Source organism: Microtus oregoni, unplaced genomic scaffold (assembly GCF_018167655.1).
Source record: "Microtus oregoni isolate MIOR12 unplaced genomic scaffold, Mior012 000005F_ref0000423, whole genome shotgun sequence".
Lineage (NCBI taxonomy): Eukaryota > Metazoa > Chordata > Mammalia > Rodentia > Cricetidae > Microtus > Microtus oregoni.
In genome coordinates this window covers 58,437,001-58,464,926 of record NW_024543064.1, presented here as the reverse complement: position 1 = coordinate 58,464,926, position 27,926 = coordinate 58,437,001, and the positions used below count along the sequence as shown (strand labels likewise).

At 41.3% G+C, this 27,926-nt stretch overlaps 1 long non-coding RNA gene across 1 annotated transcript; it reads right to left on the bottom strand.

Moving 5' to 3' along the window:
- Window positions 1–112: 112 nt before the first annotated feature.
- Window positions 113–27,926, bottom strand: LOC121447915. Its single transcript, XR_005974313.1, has 3 exons — window positions 27,851–27,926; window positions 17,342–17,448; window positions 113–878 (listed from the first exon to the last, which is right to left on the bottom strand). It is a non-coding gene; the product is annotated as an uncharacterized LOC121447915 (long non-coding RNA).

Below are 27,926 nucleotides of genomic sequence, written 5' to 3'. Positions count from 1 at the left end.
GTGAGATGGGAAAATAACTTTTATTTTGAATATGATGTCTTTTCAATACAATATGCTGTCTTCTGAATTGGTAGACTCGATAATAACTTTATTGTAGCTTGGGTTGATAAGATGCTGGGTTGCAGGCCTAGAAATCAATATTACTTATTTATGCTTTGTTACTTATAAACCAGTGTTTCGTCAGAATCCTTCATGGCATGATAAGATCTAATTATTTGACACCTCTGTTGCACAATAAGTTCAGGGTAGAGTTTCAAAAACACGAATTGAGGACTTACAAGTGTCAGGCTCTAGGGATACAGTGAATAAGCACGTCAAGACTGGTCTCCCTTAAAGGACTCACAGTCCGGTACAGGAAATAAGGCAGCAAGCAAACATGTTCAGATAAAGACCAATATTTTTGAAAAGACAGAGCAGGGTCATGAGATGAACAGTGGCTGGGCACATGGAAGCTTTTATAGACAAGGCCACTATGAAAGAGTTTTCCAAGAACACGATGTCTTCACTGGCAGCCAAATGATGAAACAAAGAAAGATGAGTGAAGAGGCAGGACCATCCGTGGTACGTCTCAGAACCGCCCCCAAAGGCCAGTGTGGATAGAATGGAGCAAGTGATTTGGTAGATGACTGGAGAGAAGTCGGGGTAGGGCAGACCACGTCACGAAAGCCCTACATGTTGTGTATTGGTTGTAGCAAGATACGGAGAAGCAGCATGGAGGTGGCCAAGTTGCTGTCAGACAGGAAAGATGGCAATATACTGGCATAGCAGGCTCTCAGTTCAACAGCTATGCCAGCATCTTGCCTCCTCTCCAGTTCCAAGTTATAGGAGCAATACCACGCCTCTCTGTCATTTTGTTTTCCCACAATCTCTCCTTCCACCTGAGGGAGGGAAAACACACTCGTTAGTTAAAAACACAGGCTTTTCCCTAAAGGAACAATGCAGTCTTCCTTAGACTGTTCAACTTTGAAGGCAGTTCTGCACAGGGAGGTCCTGGTCAGTTCCTCTTTTAAATGTCCCTTAAATAAAATGAACCCCAGAATATTTGCTGCTTGTGAAATGACAAGGCAGTTCTGAAGGAACATTAAGGAATATTAAACACTGGCAATGATGATTACAGCCATAGTCACAGTCCGTAGCACCATGTTGACCTCAGTAAAGTATTTCATATTCTGTTGGTTAATGTCAGCCATTTGGATGCACCGTAACAATAGTAAGCTGTCACCTCACAGTGTGTGGCTACTTCATTGCTTTATGGGCTCTTAAACAGAAAGCCTTTTGAGCCAACAATTCTCAGGGTGGAATATTTATACAAATACAGCTGAGAAAGTTCTACATTTAGAGATGTTCACTACAGTATTGGTCTTCATGGTGAAAGACTAGAAAGATTAGGAAGGTCCAAAACATGACAGACACCACCCAAATGAACTATGATATAGTTATAAAACAATGCTTCCTGGTCCTTATAGGTGATTAAGGCATAATAATATTATGTATGGTAATTTCTGTGTGAAATGTATACATATATTATATATATGAGTGCATGCTTATAACATTTTTCTTGAAGGTTACAGAAGTGATTATTTTAAATAGTGATTTATTATTTGAAATAATTAGAATCACAAATTACTTTTATTTCTACTTTAATGGATTTGTGTTAAGGTATCATTTACAAGCAATAAATAAGTGTGAGATGGAGCTCCAGTCTACAGAGATGAACCATTTTAGTCACTTGGATATAGCTAACATCAACTGTGTTTTCTAGAAACCAAAGTTCAGCATTGCACACAGCCATTCAGTATCACATGCGAACTGCATGGTGTGTGTTGTCTTGGTCAGCTAGGAGGTGAGGAAGGATCTATTACACAAGACCCCTTACAGTCTTGCCCTGGAGCCAGGTACCGAGTGGAAAAGATACTAGTTAATGTAAGAGTATTTAAGAGAAGATACTACTTACTCTATGGATAGTTAATAGATCCTGGTTCATCCAGTATGGTACATGGTTCAAACACGAATACCAAAGAAATACAGATAACAAAATACACCATAATATAAAAATTTCATGGACTAAAATATCTCAAAAACAAACAAACTAACTCATTTGTTCTTTTCATTTTCCTAATCCCTGGTTTGTGATTGTGAGGCAAACACAGGTTACATCATTTTAGGCAGCGCACACTACACATTCAGAAACACTCTCTGTGACCTTTCTGGATTCATTTCAGAATGTGAAAATTCCAGATTCATTTCACAAAGAAACGTGAATGATGCTGATGATTGGATTTACCAAAACCTGTAATCATCTGAGCGCTCACAGGCCAATGATGAGACTCCCTTGGAGAGAGGCAGGGTAACTTTGTAATTCATGCCCTCCTTCCACTCCTTGTTTCCCTTCGTATCTGAAAAGGAGCACGGGCTTACTTTCTGCCCCAACTTAGAATTCAAACCCCAGAGGACAGTTTGCACCCTGTCTTAGTTTCTTTCCCATTGCCCTGATAAAATAACCTCACAGAACTCAAGGAAGTAGTGTTTACTTTAGCTCCCAGTTCAAAGAGCAGTTCACCATGGCAGGGGTGTCACAGCAGTCAGAGGCGGAGGCAGCTGCTCATGTCCTGTCCATAATCAGAAGACTGCAGAGACTGTACTGTTTCTCAGCGCTCCTCCTCATATATGTGCAGGGGATGCTCTTACCCATAATTAAGATGGGTCGTTCCACATCAATTAATGGAAACAAGATGATCCCCACAGTTATCCCCAGAGACATCACCCAAGTGACAATTCATTCTAACGATCACACTACCCCTATTGAGGAAGTTGCTACCATTGTTATACATTGCAGGTTTGTTTGCTTCTCTGATACCCAGTGAATCGAGGACCCCAAGTGACTACTGGTAATATTTACCCCTCATGACATAAACGTCGAGCCTAACCATAATTATAACTACAAAACAAAACAAAATATGGGCGATGAATACTGATCACAAGCCCTTAGCAGTTACAGCTGGATCATGAAATATGCTGGCAGAAAAATGCCCTGAAGAAGAAACATGGAACATTTATAAGATTTTTATCCTAAAGAAATTTTTTTCTCTTAAATCTCAAACTTTTATTAGTGTAAATATCAAAATAAAATTCCAGCTAATTTTAACTTTGAAACTAGCAGTCTGATTTCCTTTATAAGCATTTGATTTGAAACCATTCTAGGAGCAATACTAGCATCTAGAATGCCCGAGACACGTGGGAGCCAGGGGAGTGCCAACTACACAAGCTATATCTCCTATGCAGAGATAAGGAAGCAATCAGCTCAACCACATGACTCCAGAGCTGGCACAGAGACTCTTGATGTCTCTTTCCAGAACCAGGATACAGTTTACTTAATGTGTCATGTTTAAAATATTTCCCTAAAGGAGGCTGGAATGGGGGTCACTGATGATTATGAATAAAGATTAGACTGTATTATTTTTTAAGTACAGGATTATGGAAAAATTTGCGGTCCAATCAAGAACATAACTGTGGGGGAAAAATACCATTTACTGAATATGTTGGGATTGCTTTTGGGAACAGACAATTTAACAGGATGTGCTTAAAGCTACTCCCTAGTTGATAGAAGCCAGATGTGTGTCTGCTTTGCATCTGGTAGGCTGCAAAAGGAGAAAAATATATATGTACACACTTAAAAATACATATATTATATACACACATAGCTTATGTATATATAGGTTAAAGTAGAAAAATACCATTTCTTAAATATAGGCAATGATAAAAGAAAGTCGCTGGAGAGCTAAAAACCTTCGAGAGAACCCCATGAATTAATGTCATACATTGTGTAGTTACTGTGTGTTTACATATAAAAGTGTTCCAATGAGAGGAAAAATTACAAGGTGGCAGGGGGAATCAACTCTCTGTCTGTCTCTCTGTCTCCACACACACACACTCACACATATGGACATATGGATGCACATCCAAACATGCACACACAGAGAAGATAAAAATAAACACATAAAATAACAAAAAAGTTTCAAGTTGCTGTGCTAAAGCACTCAGTCATATGATTATTGAAGAAAAACCCTTAAACGTGAGATCTTTTAAAAGAGTAAAAGTTTACTTTATAGAAAAGGAAATGAAATAATACCATTTAGGTTTCTCAAAGTGCCTTTTTCAGTAGGAGGACTGTATAGCATTGTTTGTATATGTATGTACATAGACACATTCATGGCAATATATAACTTTAATTTTACAGGATTCTTTTTAGGGAATAAAACTGCTAAAGATATAACCGTTTAATTTAGGAATAGTTACGAGATTCAACTGAACATTTGTGTAATTGCTACAAGTACTAATATACAAGGGAACGGCTCCTAAACAAGTTTTATTTCCTGCCTGCCCTGTGGAGCACCCTCTTGTCTGTGGAATGACCTCAGCTCATCCCTCGGCCCACCCAGTGCTGTCCTCCCAGTACACATCTGTGGTACTCTCAGCCTTGTTTCCTCTCAGGGAATCCCATTTACCAAAGTTACACCTTCTACTCATTCTTGACTTCTTTTGTTCCTTGTGTATGTTCTTTACAGAGGTGGAGAAAGAGGAAATACATCTAGAATGACGAGAGTTCAAGACAAAGCATAAATGATAAATTTAAGCCCTCAAGATCTTAATCTTTAAGTGAATCCTATATAGAATTAGTTTCTGACCAGTAGAAAACGTGAAAGATATTTCAATAGGAGGATCTCTAGTAAAGAAGGCCAAAATTAAGCAATTTTGGCCTAAAGTAATATAAACCCAGGGGGAAATAGGGGAAGAGCTACAATTAGCTTTTTAAAGTAAACAGCATGAACACTCCCCTACACAATCCTCAGAAAATGGCAGTGGCATCATTAGGATGATGCTGACAGGGTCCTGTGATCTCAGGGAGGTTAGCGCTTCCACCAGTTCAACACTTGCGGGACATCTGTGACACGTGAAGCTCCACTGTGAGACTTGGGTATCTGGTCATGATGAATTCCCAGGTGGGAGTTGGCTAAAGGTGGCTCTTTAACATAGCCCAGGCTGGACCGTGCTGGCAACCATTTTCACAAAGAATAGGAGCAAAGACGCCATTATGATGGGCTCTAGGCCCTCCCCCCGTGTATGATTCTGCAGTAGTGGTCCCTGGCCTGGAGTGAGCTGTAGGACTTGTTTCGGCTGACCTGTGACATTAGACAGATTATGGCGCAAGTGGCATGATCAACGTGTTACACACCTCCCAGGACAAGTCTATAATCTCATTACAGCCTGGAAGTATGCAGGCAACTTCATAAGCAGTAAATTACCTAATTTATCTAAGCTGTGCAATGCTGCTTACCAAAGACAAATGCTATTTACCTTTTGGGGTCACAGAGAGATCCCATTGCGACAGAGAAATGAAGGTCGTAATAGCTAAACACGATGTATATACAAGTTTTCAACAACATCTGGCCTATGAAAATTCTTTACTCCGGCCTAATAGACAGCCCTTGGTCCTTTTCTACTCTTTTGGATAAATAAATGTCAACAAATAAGTGAAGATTGTGGACTGAATATTTATGTTTCCTACTACCCTAAAATTGAAATCCTTCCTCACCCCAGTGGGGTTGCACTTAAAGATAGGGCTCCTAAGGTGATTAAATTTAAAGAAATTAATGTCATAAAGGGCGGTAACCTGATCCAACAGGATTTGTGACCTGGTACAAAATGTTTGCGGTCCTCTTCCACTACCCCGCCCCCACAAGATAGAAGTGAGGGAAAGGCTGTGGAGACACAGCAGGAAAGCCATTAAAGCTGCATCATCAGAACCCAGGTCATCAGCTGGAGACCTGAGGCTGGAACTCTAGACCAGAGCTGAGGGAAAGCTGGCCTACACCACTTCCCTCAGTGGCAGTCAGAACAGGCTAATGGTCAGTTCCTTCTGATAGAATTAAGGACTACGACTTCACACTCTGGATGTTCTCAGCCGTTCCACCCTGCAAGGCATGTTGATGCCACTGATGAAGCCATACCGGCAACTTGGGTCCAATCGCCATTGTGTTCACAGCTTTCGGTCTATTAAAAACTGGTACTGTGAGTCACTAGTGATGACAGGACCATGTTCACATCCAAAGACTCCCAAACTGTCCAGAGGAGCTGACTCTAAATGGGGTTTCGAGAAGGAATGCAGCCTGGTCTCTTTAAGGGGGCTTCTGGAAGTCAAAGGGAACAAGCTGGGTGGTTTATGGTGGGTAGTGGACTAGTTGGCACTCTGCAGGAGAGAAGTGCTTTTAGCCACAGCAGCTGCCCTCCATGGCCACACTATGCAGGCATTGCACCATTATTCAAAAATTTCCAAGGCTCCTAAAGCCCCACAAGTATAAATACAGCAACATCGTTCTATTGTATTCTCCTCATACAACCGTACAGAGCTACACATGGTGGCTTATGCTCTCGGGAGACTGAAGCAGGAGGGCTGCCTTGAGTTCAAGTCCACACTAACGCACACGCATAGCAAACGAACAACAAGAGCATGCTGTTTCCCCTCTGTCCTTCTTAAGCTCGCCTTCAATAGCTGTATCTCCAAGGTCTCACACTGAGCTAATCTTAGAAAACGTTGATTCCCACCAAGGAAAGCTAAGCGCTAATGCACATGGGAGAAGAAACTGGAATCTGAGTATACGTGTGCCTTTTTAGATACCCCCGCCAAATCACTCTAGTATCCTGGAGACACTTAGAAAATATAAATCATTTCCCCAGGAAATACCCAGCACAAATAATGAAGAAACAAGGAAACCCAAAGAAAACCTGGACAACCAAGGCCACGAGCTCACCTTGGAGAAGACACGTGCTAGTAGGGGGACCTGGCAGGGAGCCGAAGGGTGGCCCTGGGGGCCACGGTGACAGCACTGGAACTGCGATCAGTACCCTTGAATGCACATTCCTCTCCCAACACCCAGCAATGTTCAAACCCCAGGGAGAAGTGCTTGTTCCTGCAGAGGGCGAGGAAGCCACTGCCTCTGACATGTGTTATTTGCAGAACCAGGTACATTACTACAAATTTGATCCATTTCTTTCGTAATCAGCATGAAACGCCATTCTTATGCTCTTAGGTTTTTTTTTTTTCTTGTTTTGGGTTTCTTGTTTTGTTCTGTTTGCTTTTTACTTGTATTGAAAAGGGCTGTTTCTTTCTGAAGCATTACATCTGGATTACGATGTCAGTGTAGTAAACATTCGCTCTGGAAGGGCCGCATGGAACCAAAGCAATTTCATTTCCTGACGATGGCCACTAATAGATTTCATAAACACGTTGCTGTCTTTACAACATAAATATGGGAAGAATGGTTTAATTAGTTTACACTCTTGTTTTCTCTTGGGCAGCTGCAACTGGAATCTCGGCAGGAAGGATGAAGGATGCATCCGTTGGGTGATTTCAATTGAGGTGCAACATTCAGGAGGACGAGGCACAGTCCTGGCGATATGACACTGCCATGCCTTTATTATGATGTCACTGACATTGCAACAATGAGCAGAAAACATGGGATGAGGCCCTTTCCCCAGGCCACTGAGATGCTCAGCCCAGAACAAGCAATGCACAAGTTTTATAATAAAACAAAGAAAGTGCATACAAAAGATGTATGGCTTACTACTTATTTGGACAAGCCATAGAAGTATCTTTACATAATAAACCAAGGGACATTTATTATACGAGAGAAATAGGTACTTTTAGAAATAGCATTCTCTTGAAATTATACCTAGAAAACATTAAAATTTACTGCCTAATTTAGAATAACTTAGCTGAGTCACTTTGGAAACATTAAAAATTAACACATTAAAAATATGATTGCCCATGGTTAAAATACACTTTCTCCACAATAAACATAAATATTATGAATGTTGATTTTTGTGCATCCAGAACACACAGTAATCGCTTTAAGTGTACAGCAGGATGTCAGCGGTGGATCGTGGGAAACATAACTCTGTACATCCGATCACATGTGCACACAAGTGTTTGTGTCTCACTGGAGTTTTTTTACTCAACTTATTTCTAATTTACAAAGTATCATAAAAACAACACAATTATAAGCAGTGTTGTCACAAGACCAGAATACTTCTTCAAGATAGAGTGTGCTTTCGTTTCCCCTGGATTTTACAATCTGGTAGAGCAGAGACTACACCTACCGCTGCCCGGGGTTGGACTCAAACTAACCTGCTCTTTCTGGGAACTGCAGCTCTCACTAGGCCCCAACAAGATCAGAAATCCTCAGTCCTTGCTAGGCACTAGAATCTCTGAGCGTTTGAAAACTGATGCACTGGACACAAATACAGCACAGTGAGCAATTCAGACACTGCAGAGAACACCAATATATTTACAAAAGTTTGGAGATTACCTGTGTATTTGTGGTAGATACCCCAGGTAGTCACCTCTCAGATAGCTGGGTGGTTACATCATTACTAATGCATTATTAGCTAGCTAATAAGCTAAGTGTAGAGTAGAGAAATCATAAGCCTCCATAACCTGGGAACTGCCATGAGAAGGCTCCATCTGTAGACAAGGAAGACAGGGTCTACAATCATGAGACTGTACAACCTGGCACGACCTCATCACATCATCTAAGTGTCCAAGGTACACATCAGAAAAGGAGGGGCACTACCCCGAACACAGAAGTTTTATATTGGACTTCTTCATGAAACTTCATTTCATGCAAGGGTTCAGGTGCTATCTAGCTTAGTTATATAGCTGAGACGTTCTTCAACCTCACTATTAAGGTGGATTTAGAACACACATGAATATAGAAGTCAGCCCACAGGTCCTGCGGAGAAAGAACCAAAGGTAATCAGGGCGATTCTTGTTCTCTGTGGTTACACACCCACTCCTGTCACTACTGACCTCTGTGGCCAGGAGGTGTTTACGCAAGGTGCCCCCACATCCGCTGTGGCTTTCCCTCTCTCTGCATCTCTCAGGTCCTTGATGTCCCTGTGGTTTTCCCTTCCACCACTGCACCAGGCTGCATTCCGTTTGTTTACAGTCAGGTTACCTGCCTGTCATGGAAATATAATCAACTTACTTCCCGATTATAGGCTACATTAGAGGCTTCAAAATACCTTTCCATATACAAAAAGCTAAATGTGTACCAAGGCTCCTCTAGGCTTCTCCCTCCAAATTAATGTTCTACCATGAAGGATGGCCTAAGAGAAACTGCAGAGACAATTCCCTGACTACTTCTTGGGACCACCTAGGAGAATCCTCGGTAAATGACCAGAGGAAGGAAGTCAGAGCACCCAGTCCCTGGGTTCCCTAGGGGGTCCAATGGCTGTGGCTCTCAACTGCAAGTTTCTCTGTTTCTCAAAAGGGCCTTTGTCCTTACAGGTTCCAGCAACCACTGAACTCTTGCTTCAGGGTGAAACCATTTTCTTTTCAGACCGTGTTATGGATTTTCCACATTCTAGTTTCCTTTTAAAACCACTCCTTTATTGAACTCCCCATAAAATATCCTAAGCTGCTATTTTCTGAGAGGATCTTGACACATATTTCTCGGTCAAAGAGTTTCACAGCTTTGAGAAACCCAGTTTCTGGGGTGCCATTAGTTTGGATAGATAAGTCACCACCAGGACAAAACAGAGTAGATGATACCTGGACTACCTGCTCCTTCCTGCACCAGGAACCAGCTCCTCAGCCACTGCTGGATGATAAGCAGACCAGAGGAGAGGTGGGGGACAGAAAGGCTGATGGGGACCCCTTAAGTAACACAGTATTTCCATACTGAACAGTGTAACTAGCCCAGCTGAATGTTAAACTGGTATATAATGACATCACACACAATGATTAATCAGACCAAATAAACAAAACAGAAAAGTTATATCATCAATAATAACATGGTGTGTTTGTATGACAGAATGTAACGATGTACTAAAATATATCATATTTATTGGTATGTGAAAACAACATAAACTATTTGACAAAAAGCAGAGCAGTTTCAAAATAGCATCAACTGTAAAATCCCAATTTTGTTGAAATAAGTATATACAAGTAGTGGAGAAATAACTAATTCTAATTTTTATTTTAAACATGAATAGCAGTTTGACAGAGATACATTCCAAGATCCCATTGGGATTCTATATATCCTGTTATTTCCTGCATAAACGGTAAAGTTTTAAATTATAGAGTAAGCAAGTAAGAGATTAGCAATAACAATACTGAAATTTACTGGCGTGTACTACCATAAAGCTTATTTGAAAATCATTAATTCTTTGCTTCTGTAATTTTTCACTTAATATTTTCAGACCACAGCAGGCCATGGCTAACTGAAACTATGGAAAGCAAGACCATATGATAAAAGTAAGACCTCCATTATATGTGTTTTCAATTTTTCCCGTCAACAAACAGAAAGTTTAAGAGAAAAACCAAGCAACTACTTTTAAAAACTGGAACACCATTTTAAGAAGTGCTGCATTACATTTTAAGCTGGATGTTAAGAACGCTCAGTGATTGTGATATTTGTATTTCATTTCATCTCAATAAAGTCTTGTTGCTTCAGTCTTCTATACCAGGGCCTAGATGAGCCCCATGCAGCTCAACAATGGATAATTAACAACTGCAAGGAGAAGGTGAGCAGAAAAAGTAAACACAACACTATAAGCAAAACTAGCAATGTCTATGATGAAATAAACCAAGGGAAAACCGGAACTGTTTGACTGGAAGGGGGTCATGGAAGACCTCCCAGAGGGAGAGAAGCTGTGCCAGACAAGCAAAACACTGGAAACAGAAGCATGGCTCCAGAGGCTGGGAGGGAGAGGCAGGCAGATAGGGAGAATGAGTTTGATCAGTGCACACTGTATTTGTGAATGAAAGATCACGTGGAACCCCATTAATATGTATAACTAATGTTAAATCACTTTTCAAAGGAGGTGGAGGCAGGAGGACCAGCAGTTCAAGGCCATTCTTGAGTCTGTAGTGAGTTTAAGGCGAGCCTGAGACACAAGGGGTCCAAACAAACAAACCCTAGAGACGCCAAGATGGAGCTTCATTAGGGAAGAATGAAGACTCACCATACACCAACTGCTCAGGCACCAGAGACAGCCAGGAACTAAAAACAATAGGCTCTGTTGTCCTTATCCTAAAAATGTAACTTGCAAAGATCTTGACTTTGACAGCGGGAAACAGCATCTATGGAAAATACAACATGGGACACGGCATGTACTTGCTTTTAACAGAGAGCAGACTCCACACGAGAAACCGAGGATCCTGTAGGAAGAAGCCGTCACGGCACTCCTGGGATTACACTCTTGTGGGTGGTGAGTTCCTTCCTCTATGGCAGATCATTTCTGCACATATCTGCAATATCTTTCTTTTCATTATATTCTAGCAGTTTTCTGACCACACAGAAGGAATTGAGAAGAGTTGCGTATGTAATTGGTATTTAATCTACTTCCACATTGCTACAATGTTGAATATTAACTTGCTTTTGGTATCAGTCCATGGTGTAGGAGGGGGTGGAAGTGTTAGCAGGGAGAGGAGCAATTAAGGAAATAATGTGCTGCATTAGGATAACCGCCTAAAAAGGAAACCCGTCATTGAAACCCAGTGTCCGAAGTTCATAAAACTCACTTTAAAAATTAACGTATATTCTAAACTTTAACTATATATTTATATTTTTGCTTTGAAAACATGTTTCAGCGCTAGCTATTTTAGGCCAGTCAGTGGAATGGATTCACTCTGAGCTTACTCGTTACCTTTAGCTATTTCTCAAGTTGAGTGTGGAAAAAAGTAATGGTCCCAAATCTAGAAATACTTACAGCACATATCAGGTCAAGGATCACCGCACAGTCTCAATAATGAAGGAACCAAATTTAACAGGTCTATTTTACTTACCACTAAAGTTCTTTATTTGGCCAAACCAATAGAGTCAGTTTTTTCAGCATGAACCAAATTATTTTCTTAGAAGCACATTACTTTACCCCACTTAGATCATTCCTCCTTGAAGCCCAGGCATCTTATTAATAAGGATATTTTAATAGTTCTAGTTTAGCTCAATTATAGCTCAATTTTACACCACCTGCCCCAGTGAGATATTCACTACAAAAAGGCAAAGCCGGCTGGAGTTCTTTTAAAGTTTTGAAAAGTTAATTAATATTCAGCAAGCACTTTGAAGATAAAATGTAAGTGTCTAGAATAATTATGTTTTTTTTTTCTGTGCTGGGCATTGAAGCCAAGGCGTCGTGCATGCTGGGTAGACTCTCTACCACCAAGTTTTATCCCCAGATCTACTTTTTAGGACAAAAATAAAATCACAGGAGCTGCAACCTATAATCTTTCAGGACAGTGCTTTTGTTTTTGCATCCATGGTCCAATCACCTCAAAATCATAGGGCGCTGTAAATATAAAATAGTAAAATATGCATTTTTTTTCAGGTAAATGTAAGGTCAGTCCAAAGGCCAAAGAAAACCGAATGTGCTTTGGACACTGTATTACCCCCCAACACACAACTGTAGGCCCAAGCACACATAAGCACACTATTCTGAGCATGCACAGGACATTGAATCACCAAACAGTGAGACAGAAACTGACTGGGTATGATTTGAAGTCTCCTTTTGATCTCAAGGGTCTGTTATCCCAACCATGCTTCCCAAAACTATGAATCAGAAGAGGCAGCCCACATCCCCTATTCCAGCTCCCTTTGTGCACACTCTGTTGTTCCTAAACCACAAGCTCCACTTACTGTATATACGTCAGATCATTAAGAACCATGACTCCCACAGACAGTGGAAGCTGATCAATGATATAAGTCAATTTACTCATTTTTTAGACAGGTCTTACTCTACAGGCTTGTCTGGAACTCACTGTATAGCCCAGGCTGGCTTTGAACTTACAGTAATCCTCCTGTCTCAGCAAGTGCTAGAATTATAGGGATGAGCCACCATACCTAAACTTTTAAGGACATTGAAAAGATGATATTTCAAAAGAAAAACTGTCAGAGGATCCAACAGTGAAAATTACATATCAGACTAGCATTACCAAATTCTAGTAAAATACAATTCCCTTGCAGGGAAATTTAAATTGTGCTGAGGGGACACAGCCATTCGTGCTCCAGGGCTTCTGCTTATGTAGAAGGCTTTGGGCTGAATGGCCTTCCAGAGAGTGAGTCTCTTTATTTATTTATTCATCCACTCATTTAATGTGTCAAGTCACTACACAATAGGACACTCTTTCCAAATATTTCTGAAACGGCTCTGAGGTAGCTTATGCTTTATGTGAACTCTGTAAGTATGTGAAGAGGCGTCTCCACTAAAGATTATAAAATCAAAATACAGATCAATTCTGAAAAGTGCTCATGTGCTCTTTTTGCAGTATCAAATCACCAGCCAAAATTTCTGTACATAAAGGGAAATAAACATACCCTTCTCATTAGCATGATAATGTATGTACTAAGTGGCAAGATTGCATGGTTTTAAAATAATTCTCTGTAATCTATTATCAGCTAATGTTATTTGCATACCTATTTTACATATGTATAAATGTCTCAGGTGAAAAGGGGTCGTGAGTAATAAATAAAAATAATAAATTAAGCCTACTCTAGAAAATCATTCGGAGTCTTTGCTTTTGTGGGAAATGATGTTCAGTTAGCTACATCCATGACAGTCTTTCAGTGTAGTATGTAAAAAAATGCCTACTATCACAGCAGACACGTAATTTTTCTAAGTTTCCCTAGGTTTGAGGCTGTACAGAGATTGGAAGAACCAGAGGACCAGGATGCCTGTTTCTAGACAGTATCTTCTCAACATGCAGGATGCTCTAAAGAAAAGGATGCGGCATGAAATCTCAACAGTCTGGTTGCCTAAGCAAGACCTGCATGGTGACAGCAGACAACATGCCAATGTCACTGGGCCCCACCAGGGTGGCAGCAGAGAGAGGGAGGATGGGTCTTCTCCAGGGAGGAGCTCCATGAGAGGTCGTCCAGTCACAAGTGGACGGCCCTAAACTTTATACATATGAGCAACTCTGAATGGACTCAGCAGGTCATGTACCCATACGTATGCAAAAATGATAATATAAAAGAGGTCATGAGTTTGAGAGAGAATGGGGAAGGACATAGGAAGAGTTAGAGGGGGAAGAGGTAGAAATGATGTAAATATAGCACTCATGCACGAAATTACCAAAAAAAATTAAAGATTATTTTCTTTAATCTTAAGAATGGCCAATAGTGTTAAGAAATTTCATAATTTCAGTCAAATCTTTTAAAAATAATTTCAACTTTTTATGTTATTTACCTATTTTCTTTATATTTGGTGGCAGTCCCTAAAATTATAATAACTGTTCAGAGACCCATTGAATTTCACAATGCACATAATAGTCTGAGAGAGAAAATACAAACAGCACAAAAACAGTCAGAGCTGGCTAGGGGAATAAAGCACCAAAAATTTATTCCTTAAGGGCTCATAATTGTAATATTTTGGCAATGAATATGTAAAATAGCATATGTGTACTAAATATCAGCTTCTAAAAGCCAGTAGCTCATAAAGGGCAAAGTATTAATTTGTAAATTTTCATTATTTAAAGCCTTCCAAATAGGAAATTAATGGATTACAGAATCCCAAGGTCTGGGAAACATCAAAGTCGCTGTTGCTATGCTACGGGGCCACCAACACCTTGCTCTTCTCCAACAGCATGACCCTCTTGGCAACTGAGGGGCAACATGAGGAACGCAACTCCAGGGTCTTCCTTACTTACCCTGTGTTTTAGACTCTTAATTTCCATGCAGAAAGTCTAGTGCTGCTGTGAACTGCTGGGCACGCAAATACCATCCTCCAAGGAGCAAAACAGAAAACACACCAAAGCCACTTGTAGAGAGAGGTATGGCACAGGGTTAGCCATCGGCATATACTGGAGTGGGGCACATATGGTCAGCTCTGGTTTGATCCCGCCCTCTAAGACAAATGAACAGATTCTTTGAAAGGGACTCCTTCTCTGAGATTTAATAAACTGCATGCCGGAACAGGGACCTTCTTGGACAAAGGTAACGCCATTTTTTGTTCACATGCAAATGGATTGCAATGCCTCACTTGTGAATTATAAAAAAGAAGTCCTGCTTTAAGCAATTCTAGGAAACAACGAGAGCTTATGGCTACTAACTTTGGGAGATGGAGACTGAAGACTCAGGGGGGAAGAACTGTTGTGGGGGCGGTATCCAGCTATTTGACCAAACAGGAGAGTAGAAGTGCTTTTCTTAACTCAGAGAAGTAAAAACTAGTCAGTACCGACAGCCTAATGTACAAGAGAGGCCAAACCTCTGCTGAATGTGTGCGCATCATGCATAACTGTGGATGGGGCTGTGGTATAAATGGTATGAGCAGTAAGCAGACTTGGAGGATGCCTTCAGTGGACCCCTTTTCCCTCATTCCCCAAATCAAGATAAAGCCAAGAGCCGCAAGTGCACAGCTGGGGTGTGGCAGACGAAAGGACTTTGCACCTGAGGTCTGCTTTTTAAATTATCATCGTGCCCCTCTGTTTCCAAGGGTGTTTATAAGGAAACGATGTTGAAAAAAATGCAAATCTGACTGTGGCGATTTGAATGAGAATGCCTTCCAAAAGCTTGTGCATCTGAAGACTCAGTCCCTAGACTCTGAAACTGTTTGGGAAGGGTTAGGAGGTGTGGCCTTCGTGGGAGATGTATGTCACTGTGGTAGGCTTTGAGGGTTCAAAAGATGCAAAGACACCATTCCCAGTATCCTCTTTGCCTCTGGCTTGTGGATGGAAATATGAGCTCTCAGCTGTCCCTGTCACCACACTTCAATCCACCACTGTGGACTCCAGCCCTCTGAAACTGTAAGCCCAACAGCAATTAAGGCACTGGTTTTCTCTAGGTTAGCGTTCAGGGACAATTAAGCATCTGGCCATTCATGATGCAATGGATGCTTTAAATATAAACTTTCTGTTTATCTTAGTTATCTGGATAATCACCCCATGAAGCACGCTGTCACATGCATTTCACATGTAAGGCAATTAAGGATCTAAGAGTACAGTGTTCTGCCAAGGGCCACAGAAGCCAGAAGAGCGGTACCAGTTTGAACCCCAGTTCTCTTGCAGGGTGGCCCTTCTGGTCTAGTTCCTAGGCTTCCTATTCTCAGCCTTTAATCTTCAAGGCTTCCAGACACTTTCCCTTTCCAGAAGCACCTTTCTTATCCTCATCGTGGGGTTTCATTTCTCTCTCTACACTTCTGGAATACACAAGACCAACAACAAGGTCAAATGGTAAAATGGCGTTTGCGGTTCCTAATCCCTCATGGTAGACACGTTCCCAGCACATGATATATGCGCTTCTACTTTCTGTGCTTAACTCTGACACTTTTTCTATAAATTCTTGCTGTGTGACAGGACAATCAGGCCTTGTGGCTGTAAATCAGAAAGTCGATTTGCCTCCTCAAAGAACTTACCGAGTTAGACATTCTCTACACAGAAGCGCTCACAAAAGCAGACTCAACGCGTTGAAGGATGTTTGCCAGGATAAACATTGGTTCACCCTTTCCATTAACAGGATTTAAACTGTTAAATGTGTATGCAATTCCAAAAAAACAAAAGTGGGGAGTGGTTACATCTTTTATGGGAATCGTTATAAGAAAGGCATTCTTTTGTGACCTGGTACCCAGCGTGTGCACGACTGCGCAAGGTTTCACGAAGCAATAGGTTGCTATGAACAATGCACTTGAATGTTTTTCCAGCTTCCCCTCTTTCATTTCTTGAATATCACTCAGTGTGACCCATAAAGCTGATTTCATGATATCCTAATGGGTCAGCCCCTCACACTGAAAGACTGGAGCAGAGTCTACCGAACCCTGTGCTGTCGCTGCCCTTATCTCTTTCCCACGGCAGACAGCATTAATGCAGCCAGACATTCTTTCTGAGTTCAGCCAATCTAGCAGTCGCTGCAGCACAGATCACTTGGACAGAGCTGGTACAAAGGCATCACGTGACCACTGATTCTAAGGAGCCATGGGACAAGGACAGAATAGCTAACTTTTGTTTGTCCTCTTTCCCTCTCCAGGGTTTGCAGTGTTCAGCACATGGCAGGCATTCAAATGTCTGCTCAAAGTGGAATCAGAGGGCGAGGTCTGGCTCCACCGACCCTCTGCAGCCCCTTTCTGTCCCTCCCTACGCCACCCTACTAACTTTAAATACAAATCTTTCAAAGTTCAGTGACCTTGAGCCCTGTGTATTCCCCCTGTTCCCCAGGCTCTGCCTTCTAATAGCTATCTGCATAACACCACTCAATGGTCTCTGTCTCTCTCCAAAACAACTGGTTTAGACCTAAAGATCACGGACATAAAGTCATCAGAAAAGCTGGTCCAGGAAGGAAAGTGGGAAACTTACAGGCAGGGACCTGAGCTGGATGCTGATGCACATTCTCTCATGTCAACTCTTCAGCGATGTGATCAGTTTCGCATCGTTACTTCATCTTGCTGGTGGGGAACCAAACCCTGAGGGGAAAAAAGGAAACCAGTGATATGGTTAGCATGTTTGGAAAGACTAGGATTTAAATCAATCAAACTCAACCCCTGTTTCCCCCACCTTCTCTCTCTCCTACCCGCTCCCCTCGAGCTACTCCTGAAAAGAGAATATGAAATTACAAAGAAACAATGACCAAAAAGCCTCAAACTCGTTTGACTTGTGTGAATTTAACAAGTTATCACACTGAATAAACAAAACTCAATATCTTAGTAATATACTTCATCATATAACTTTCCTTTCTCTTTACCAAATCTTTGTGAGTTATTCATTACCGAGTTTGTTTTTCTTGGCAGCTGCAAGTCTTGGCTGAGACATAAAATTCTTGCTGTGAAGCAATTCAGATATATTAAGTTCTCTATTACACAGAGAAAATGAAGATTGCCTGTGTGTTTGCGTGTGTATGATGGGTCAAGTCCAAGGGAAAGTATGGAAAAGAAACAATATGTGAATTGGGGTTATATGCATGGGGCAATTAAAAGAAGTTCAAGGCAGAATCAAGAACTGTAGCCTTTGGCTCTCACTAGTAGCAATGTGCGGAAATGCTGCAAGATAGAGGAGGATGGGTCAAGTTTAGCTCATATCCACCCCACGCATGTGCCTTCTGCCTGGTGTGGACACAGGGTCTGCAGTGTGCAATTTGCCCAGTCATGACCATGAGTCATCGTAACCGCCACTAAGAAGGTCATTCAAAAAAGTGTATTTCTGGTACAAGTTTACAACAGCAATTCTCAACCAGGAACAACTCAAGTCCTGTCGGTGGACACGGGTGAAGGATGGGAAAGGTGCTGAACACCGTGCAATGCATAGGGGACACCTCCTTAGAACAAGCCATGGCCCAAATGTGAGGAGTTCCAAGGCTGAGGAGTTCTCGCATCTGTAAACAGAGCGGTAAGAGTGCCTGCTTAGATGGACGAGTTGTGAGCCCTGGTCTGCTGGATGGAAAGCATTTAGAGTACCCTTTGCTGTTGTAAATAATGAACGAGTGCTGTTGTAGCTGCATCTCCAGCACCTAAGTGCAGGGCGCTGCAGAGAGGTACTCTCTGGTGTGACCCACTTATCAGGTAAACTTGCGGGGAGGGGGGCACTCTGTGGTCAAATGAATTTTGAAACTGGTGAGCAAAAAAAAAAATCAGACAGATATAACATGGAAATTATCAAAATATTTAGTTTTATTTTAGTTTATTAGTATTTATCTGGACATCACATGTGTACCCGGCACCCACAATGGCCAGAAGACAGCATCAGATCTCTTTTTAACGTAGAGGTAAAAAGGATGGATCTGAGCATCTTTGTGGGCTCTGGGAACTGAACTCAGGTCCCCTGCAAGGGCATCAAGTGCTTCTAAATGCCGAGCTTTATTTAAAATCTTTAATCAGTGAAATACATTGCATCCCATTTTTACAAGGGATGTGGTCGGTGAATCCTATGTAGAACTCTGTAGAAAGGCAAGATTACAAAGTCATAAACTCTTGAGTTTACCATTTATCCTTTTTGAAAGTCTCTCTCTCCCCCCCCCCACATGCATGTGTGTAGGGGTGATGCACATGTGTGTGCAGGAGAATGTGTCCATGACCACACATGCACAGGGCAAAGGAGTATGTTAGGTATTTTCCTCTGTTGCTCTATTATTAGTAGTAGTAGTATTAGTGTTAGTATTAGTTTATTCAAGACAGGGTTTCTCTGTAACTCTGATGCCTGTCCTGGAACTAGCTCTTGTAGACCAGGCCGGCCTCAAACTTACAGAGATCCACCTGCCTCTGCCTCCCAGGGGCTGGGATTAAAGGTGTGTGCCAACACCACATGGCTCTAATGTTATTTTTTAAGACATCATCTCTCTCCCACTGAACATGAACTGGCCTTTAGACTATTCATATTCTCCTGTCCCCAACACTGGGGTTACAGGCTACACAGCCAGGTCAGACTTCTTATGTGGATGCTAAGGATTTGAACCCATGTCTTCCTGCTTTCATAACAAGTGTACTTACCTACTGAGCCAGGTCCTTAGTCGTACAAAACGTCTTTGGTGCATGAGGTTGTTGCATGTTACTAAAACCTTAAACATGTGTTTTCTCCATGGTAAGGCCACCATGATCAGACAGGATGAAGAACAATGTCAATTCCCAGGAAGATCATTCCTCTAAATGTCTATGATTGAGGAAGCTCAAATAACCAACACTGGAAATTGAGATGAATGCGCTATCGAAATTAAATACTACTTTCTTTGCTGTGCTTTCGTAAGTGAATCCCAATTCTTTAGGCACAAAGTCAAACTAGGAGAGAAGACTCAAAAGATACCCCGGCATAAACTTCTCAGTTTTATCTTGTGAGGTGCCAAGTAAAGTCAGCAGAGAGTGTGGCACCAGAGTGAGAAGCGAAGGAACCAAGAGAGTTATGGGCAGACGCACATGTTATTAGGCTTCCAGTGTGTGCTCCGAGGAGGGCTGAGCAAAGGTCCCGGGGGCAGGACAGTCTCAGTCACTGTCATTTTTATGGTTAAAATGCATGATGGCAAATACAAGAAATGTAAAAGTGAAATGCAAACTGCTGCCTTTTGTATGTGTTTCCAGATGATCTCTCTGACGGCCCAGCATTGTCTGGGTGTCCAGGAGGTATTAACACAAGGCTGTGTGCATTGCTGGCCATTCGCTCTGCCCCCCCCCCCCCCCCAGTGGGCTGGCACAGTTGGACCTGCACCTTCCAGGATGACAGCAGCGGTGCTTTCCCCGACTACAGAATGAGAAGCTACGCCTTAAATCACACAATGTACTATTTTCATTACAACACTAAGAGATTTTATTTATTTTTTAAATTTTATTTGGGGACAAGGTCTTACTATGCAGCCCACAAGAACTCATAATCATCTTGCCTCTGCCTCCCAAGGGCTAAGATTACAAGCACGTACAACCATGGCTGGCTTCTTTTTTAATGTAGGTCCTCGGGTTTGAACTCAGGTACTCATGCTTAAAAAGCAAGCACTTTCTACCTACGAAGACATCTCCCAAGTCTCTCTATGGGATTCTTAATTAATAGATTAAAAACAGGTTTAACAGCAGTTATCACGATTACCATAACATCAAAGACATGCCATGCGCAAATCATTTCAAATATCAGGAATAACTATAATGTGGTATCAAAGTATCCTAATCTGCTCATGATATAGTCACAGTTATGGTAAATCTGACTGAGTACCGAAAAAATGCTAAATTTCAAATTAGAGACTAGTAAAAATCAATACAAATTTTATAGTTTTACCAACCTCACATCACCTTGAATTCTATCCACACAATGCCCCATAGTCTACGGAGTATAGGTAAAAAACTTTGAATTCAGATGATTTCATGAAGGTTCAAGAACTTTGAATAACGAAAAGAGCAAGATCACAGATCCATTGTCCTGTCTAATTTCTTTTCATTGGGAAAAAACTGTGCAAGTATATAGTTTTTGCATGTTTTTGCTCTGATTATATTCTCTGTGAGGAGAACATTAGTTTAGCTTAATCTCATTTCACACATGACGAAGACAAGGCAGGCAGTTTTGAGTCCTACCCAAGTTAACACACATGGAAGTTAAGTGCTGAGCTGGGACTGGAATCCAACGGTCAGAGTCTAATGTCTGTGTATAGTCCCTAACTTCTGCTTGAACTCTCTGAGGGACCACCGGCGGAGCAACTTTAGGTACATGTGACCACTGCTCAGACTGAGCGACCCTGGTATCTAATGACTTCCTTGTTCATCCTCGTAAATTACTGGGTATAACCTACTGTCATTTTCCAGAATGCCATGTGCTCTGGGAACTCCATTTCTGATAATAATATTGGCTGTTTCAGTGTTTTCTTTCATTTCCAAGGGCAAACACAAAAAGAAATAATGGCTTCCCATTGCAAATGACTTTAGAATCGTCTTTGTGCTTGGTTTGGGGGTCCTTGGGATGTGTTTCCCTAAAACCCCACTCTCAAGCTCTTATAGAGGCATGGCTTTCCTGGGAAACAGCCATTATGATTCAGAGTATCAACAAGGTGCTCAAATAAAAACACGCTAAAGCTCTCAGTATTTTTGCTGTCTAAATATCACCTTACATTATGAGACATATAGTCTATGTTTTTTTATTTTTTAAATTTAAATTCTCTAATCTTTTCTCTAGCTTTTCTGTTTTGACTTCAAATTTAGTTTGATCTCTCCCTCCATGCAAATATTATTAATATTCATACGTATTAAAGTTCTCCTCTGCACTATAATCACTGTTTTATGTAGCCTGCAAGTTCTGCACACTCTTTAATCAGATGTCGCTGCTGTTTTGCCATGTCCCCCACACTGAGTTTCAGACACAACAAAGTGTTAGCCTTGACTGCGGGCTCTGCACTTGGACAAGATCTTTAAAATATGAACTAACTTGTACAACCGCCACTCTGTCTCAGACCGATACCACTGGGAAGCTAAAGATAAGAAACTTCATAACTCCCGCAGGACCTGAAAGTCAGGTGTGTATCGACACACATGTGTCATGACTCGGCCCTTTCCTTCCCCCATGTGGGTCTAGGCTTGGCACCAGCAGGCACCTTTATATAGTGAGCCATGTCACCAGCTGGGCTACTACACTATAGCCCACTTAAACATTAGGACTTTCAAAATAAAAAGTTATTCTTTTATTCATTTGTCAAGATTCAGAGGGAAATTTTTTTCCAAGTGTTTTCATGGAGTAATCTACAGAGAAAATTTGTTTGGCTCCCTAACTTACTGGTTCGACTTTATTTGCTCATAAAAGCAATTACCTATGTCTATCTCCTGCATCTTGATAGATGTGGACATGATCTTGAACCAATTTTTATAGGGAAAAAAAGAACATGATATAATGATTCTCAAACCATTTTTTTTTTAAAAAATTAAGTTTCACAAATAATCTGCTCAAGTATCATGATATACAGCAAATCAAAAGCGGAGATGGGATAAGAAACACACAGGTTCAAAAGATGAGACTGCACCATTTAGGAGATTTCTGGTGCCTTTAATCTTACCAGGCCAGTTTTCTGGTCCATAAAACAACCAGTCACTGCAGCTAACACACGAGAGCTAGAGACTGGTCTCCCACAGTGCAGAGAAGCACAGTGTACAGGAAAGGATTGACAGATCAGGCAACCGCTGCAGTCGGGATGGCTCTGAGCACTAGGAAAGGTGAGGCACATATTTTATTTGGTGTAGACAAAAAGGTCTGCATGAAGTTGATTCCCTGGCCAGTCAAGGAGGCAATTAATATCTAGAGATGGGTTCTAGATTACAAGTGAATAATAATGACTTAGACTATTTATATTTTAAATTTTCCAGCATGAATTTTTTTTAGCTTAGCTAATTAGTGCCAAAGCCTGTCATCTTGATAGTTCTTTATAAATACGCAGGTTTTTTTTTCCATTTTTAATTTAGACAATTTTGCAAAAAAAAAAATAACTACCAATACTTATGTTTGGTAAAATGAATTCTTCGTTTTGACTGGTTTTTAAATTTGTTTCTTCGCTGAGACTTGCTTTTCCATTTTTATTTATTGTTTTGATCATGTGTTAGTTGATAAAGGAAATTCTGGACACCTGCTTTGAGCAATTACCAAATCCATTGATTTTTAAAGGGAAGTGGGTCTCTTGAACTCATCCTGAGCACTACTCCAGAGGTATGGCTAACTCTCCAGAACATGAAAACACACAAACAGGAAAATCACATGAAAGATTCAGTGCTTTAAAAATTCGTCCATTTGGTCTTTATTTTACATTTCTCTCATTTTATTTTTGTGTAGTTCTCTAATTTTATCAAAATATTTTCAGTTACTGCCAGTTGGAAATGATAAATCCACTGGAAGAAAACATCTTTGGGATAATTTGACTTAATATCTAATAAGATCAGAGGATGTAAGTGAAATTTTCCTTTTACATAAAACTGGAAATTTGTCTCCAGAAGTTAAAATGTTATAAAATTTTAACTACTTAATTATTAGAAGCAATTAGAAACTGCCATCATACTCCAATCTGGGGATAATTTTACTTTGGAATATATTTTTCTTTGCATGCATACGTTGCACCTCAAACATCACCCTAATCCCAACTTCAAAGGCAAACAATAACAGCAGAGCTAGTGGCTTTGACGAGTCACTGGGGGCTAAGTACAGAGCGCTGTTTTTGAATTATCTGTCAGGCTGAAAATTAGGGTTGACTTCTTTTTCTTTTTTAAGTTTAGTTGAGTTCCACAGTCTACCCATAAAGAAAGGAAAACCATTTTGAGTTACAGCACAGAACAGTCCAGGAAACACCAGGCTACAGAATGACCAGCAGGAATGTGAAAGCTCTGGTCTAAAGCGACAGGAATCCTGGTTTAAAAGGCTCCACTCACCGTGCAGGGCAGAAGAGCTCAGACTTCCATCCACCCACTGCTACTGGCTCTTATTTTTAATCTGGTTTTGTTTTATTTCATTGCTGGGGATTGGACCCAGCATTTTGTGGTGCAGAGCAAGTTTACTGTGCTTACTTAAGACTCACAGAAAATGAAGTTAATGGAGTTGAGATAATCACTAAATGTCCGGGCTTAAGCCAAAAAAAAGTTACAAAATCCACAGGTGAGTCAATAGTCAATTTCTGAGAGGAAGTGTGCACTATAATTTAACTATCTCGGGCTTTGTTAGGGAGTGGATCTCATTAGCTTGACTTCTGGGATATCAGTCCCGTGCCTGTACTAAAACCCTAGATTCTAAACAGTTTTCAACTTAGATGCATAACAATATTGGTCTTAATATTCTACGTCACATTTAAATCTGAAACACAAGCACACACACATACACTCAGCCCACGGTTTTCAGGGCTGAACTCTCTAAGTTATTCAGCATACATTCAACTTACTGACACGGCCCAAGTCTATCTGAAATTGACAGAGAAGATTAAAGATATCAACAGACAGGCTAGATTAGGGATTCCCCCTTTTGCTGCCATCCTGTTTCAGAAGCAGGATTACTTCCTAAGAATATCAACTTAAAACATAATGGAGACAATCCATCATAGCATCACCTCCCAGAAGAAAATTTATGCCCATCTAAAAACTATAATGTACTACTTCATTTTCCGAACTGTAGGATATGAAGCAAAATCACACACACACACACTCACACACACACACTCACACACAAACACACACACGAACTATAATGCAAACTAAAAACAATTCAAAATAAGTGAAAAAATAAAATGTATTCTTGAGCCACAGACTCCTACACACTACCCACCCTGGAGGACTTATAATTAAATCATACTATGTCTTAATTTTTTCCCAGTTAGTTTGAAGGCATACATACACAATGCCACAATGGCACTCATTTTCCATTCGGGTCTAAGTCTTTAAACTCCAGTTGTTACGCCCAGGGCAAGGAAGTGAAGCTGAGTTGGACAGAGCTAGGGAGTCCATGGGCTTGATTTGCTATAGAACATGAAGCCCATTTGCAAATGGCAGAGCGGACTTCTGTCGCTACTGTCTGCTCCCAGAATCAGCAGAGGGCCATGGGTTAAATTCTAAGACTTCTCGTGGTCCTGACTGCGTGCAGATGCAGCTTAGGGAAGAAAGAGGATCAACACACATTGCTCGTCTTAGTAATTTTCCCTGTACTCTCTAGCACGGGGCTGATCTGTCAGAGATGGCACAAATACAAAGATGTAGAGTGGGCCAAAAATACTCAAAGTAAGAACACTGAGACGCAACACTAACTGTATTTCCCCTGCTAAAAGTATATTTTTAAATTACTAGAGCTACTGTTTTGCTCAAAAGAGTGGTGCTATTTGTGATATTGAAATAATGGTGTCTCGAAGGAGTTTTTCTTTAAAATGGAAGTCACTTGGTTACTTCTGTGTAATGTGTAACTTGCCTTCACGTGCTCAGCAGCTAGGAACAGAGCATATCTGATGAAGCCACCATCAACATTTCAGAGATTTTGGATGAGGTCCCCCCACACACACTGGATCTGATGTCATACATTCAATAACTATATATTGGCTAAAATGTTGATTATCCAATAAAGTAGAAAATACTACAGACTCCACAAGTAAATCTTGACTTTAAACTCCACTTTTAACCTCCTTGTTACTGAAGCCAACACATATTTTCCCTATAGCCATGCTTAGATTTTTTTCCCCTCATCTCAAACCTCCTCCTTATTTTTTTTTTTTTTTTGTTGTTGTTAACTTCCTAGGGTCTCCCTTATAGCAAAAACAAGGGACGAAAAACAGCCAGAGAATCTGCAAACGAAGCAAGCATGTTAGGGTGCTTACATGTAAAAGTTAAACAGCTGAGCCTTCTACACATTTGCTGACATTGTTTAAAAGCCCCCAGTGAGAATGTAGCTCACAATTCAAAGATCAAATCTCACCATTTCTTACTTAAGCTGGATCTACTCTCATTCAACAAAAGGGTTTTGTTGTTGTTGTTGTTTTTCTAAGATAGAGAACTATGTTGTAACAAAATTTCTCCCTCATTAAAACTTTTGAAATCTCTGGGGGTGACTTTTAAGCAGCACTTGTAGTCATGAAATACCTCAAGAGGATGTTAAAGATTCCATATTGTCTTTTAATACTATACTTTATCCTAAAATATGAATAACCAGTGACTACTTTGTAGCCTTTTTACAGTTTGAATGTAAGAGCCCCTGCAATGGCCAGATGCTAAAACTACTTAGACATAAGCAATGAAGAGGAACTGTGGCAACCGTGGGAAGTGTAATGGTATCTAACCTCAGGATGTCAATATCCCCAGCAAATACATCCCACAAAAACCTAGCGCTGATGAAAAGACTCACTAAAGCAAATCGACTGTGTTGTGAAATTACCCTAAATAGTTAACAACTGTCTTTAACTGCAGCTTCAATTCTGGGCTGAACTAAATCTGATTTCAAACTGAGAGGAAAAAAAAAAAGATAACACGGAAAAGTTATTTTGGCTTTCCACTTTTTTCCACTTCCATTTTTATAAAGATGTTCAAATATTAAACATTGCATAGCTTTCTTCTTATAACAACGTATATAAAATCTGAGTACACGCCGACTCTGTGCTGTCGGTCAAGTATCTTGTCACTAGTACATACGCGTCAGAGCTTAGAACACGTCACCAGAGGATAACTAGATACTTTACAACTTTCTTGCTTTCTCTCATATCTACCATGAAACCAATAGCTACATATAAAATAAAGACCTAATAAGATGTAAAGAAAAGAAAAACTTCCATAAGGCCCATCCCCACAAAATATCTATTAGAAAGACACAAAGCAAAAATTCTTGTTTGGGGTCGAACATAGGTTTCAAGAGGCTTTGTACAAATTACAAAGGAAAAAGGGGGCCAACTTCTTTAGTGGGAGACGACTAAACATTATTATTTTTACCCTTTTTGATGATAAAAAAAATCGAGATAAAGGCCTTGTCTAAGGAATTGCCTCTGGAGACACTGAAAAAAATAACGAGAATAAGAGCGGGAAACAACTTGGAAAGTTAGCGCCCACTCCAGCCGAACACAAACTCTTTAAACCTAAAGTTGAGCGTCACTTTTAAGTCATTTAAAACAAAAATTAAGTCAATCAAAACTCCCTCAAAACAAATTGTAAATCTGAGCCTAGTCGAAACTTTTGTCTACTAAGCATTTTAATCCACAGGTTATAAACTCCGCACAAAAATCTTGCATTTTTTTTTCCTCTCTAATTCCACTTCAAAGGTGCCAAGATTTCTGTGAGGAAGCTGAAAGGCCAGATTCGGATACCAAAAGACGTCCCCAGGCAGGAGGGTGTCTGGCTTGAGCCACAGACACTTGCTCCAACACTAGGTGTAGGTTCTGAGCCCTCATTCCTAGCCCTATTGGCTTCAGGACAGGGACAAAGCTGTCCCCTGAGAAGCTTCTTAGGTAGCCACTTGCGCCTGTTCCGCTGCCTTCTGCACCACCACAGTCTGCCGAAGGGAACCCTGCAACACCTGACTCCTTAGAGAAGCTGGGGGCTTTGCAGATGGGGTCACCGAGAGCAGGGTAGGGGCTTAGGAACATCCTTTCCCTACTGTAGGCTCTGAAAGCAAACGACTCGTCCTGGTGTGGGTTTTCCTCGCGCGCCTGGTTTCTACTCACTCTCCCGGAGCAGCCCGGGAAGTTTCCGAGCACCGGAATTGGAAGTGGCGCGTGGGCCGCGCGGGGACTCCCCAGCGGAGAGCGCTAGTGACCACCGCGCTCCGGTTCCCTGCGCGCTGGAGGATCGCGCGCGGCCCGGGTGTGTGGCCGAGCGCGGACGGCTGTGCGGGACCGCGCTCCGCTCCCCCGCGCGCCCTGCGGGGCCGCCTCGTGACCCGGGTGCTCGCCGCGTGCCCATGCCCAGGCCCGCTTACCTACGGCCTCCCCGGGCCCCCGCGCGCGCGTCTTCGTCCCGCGTTGTGCGCAGATCGAAGACGCAGCGGGCTGTGC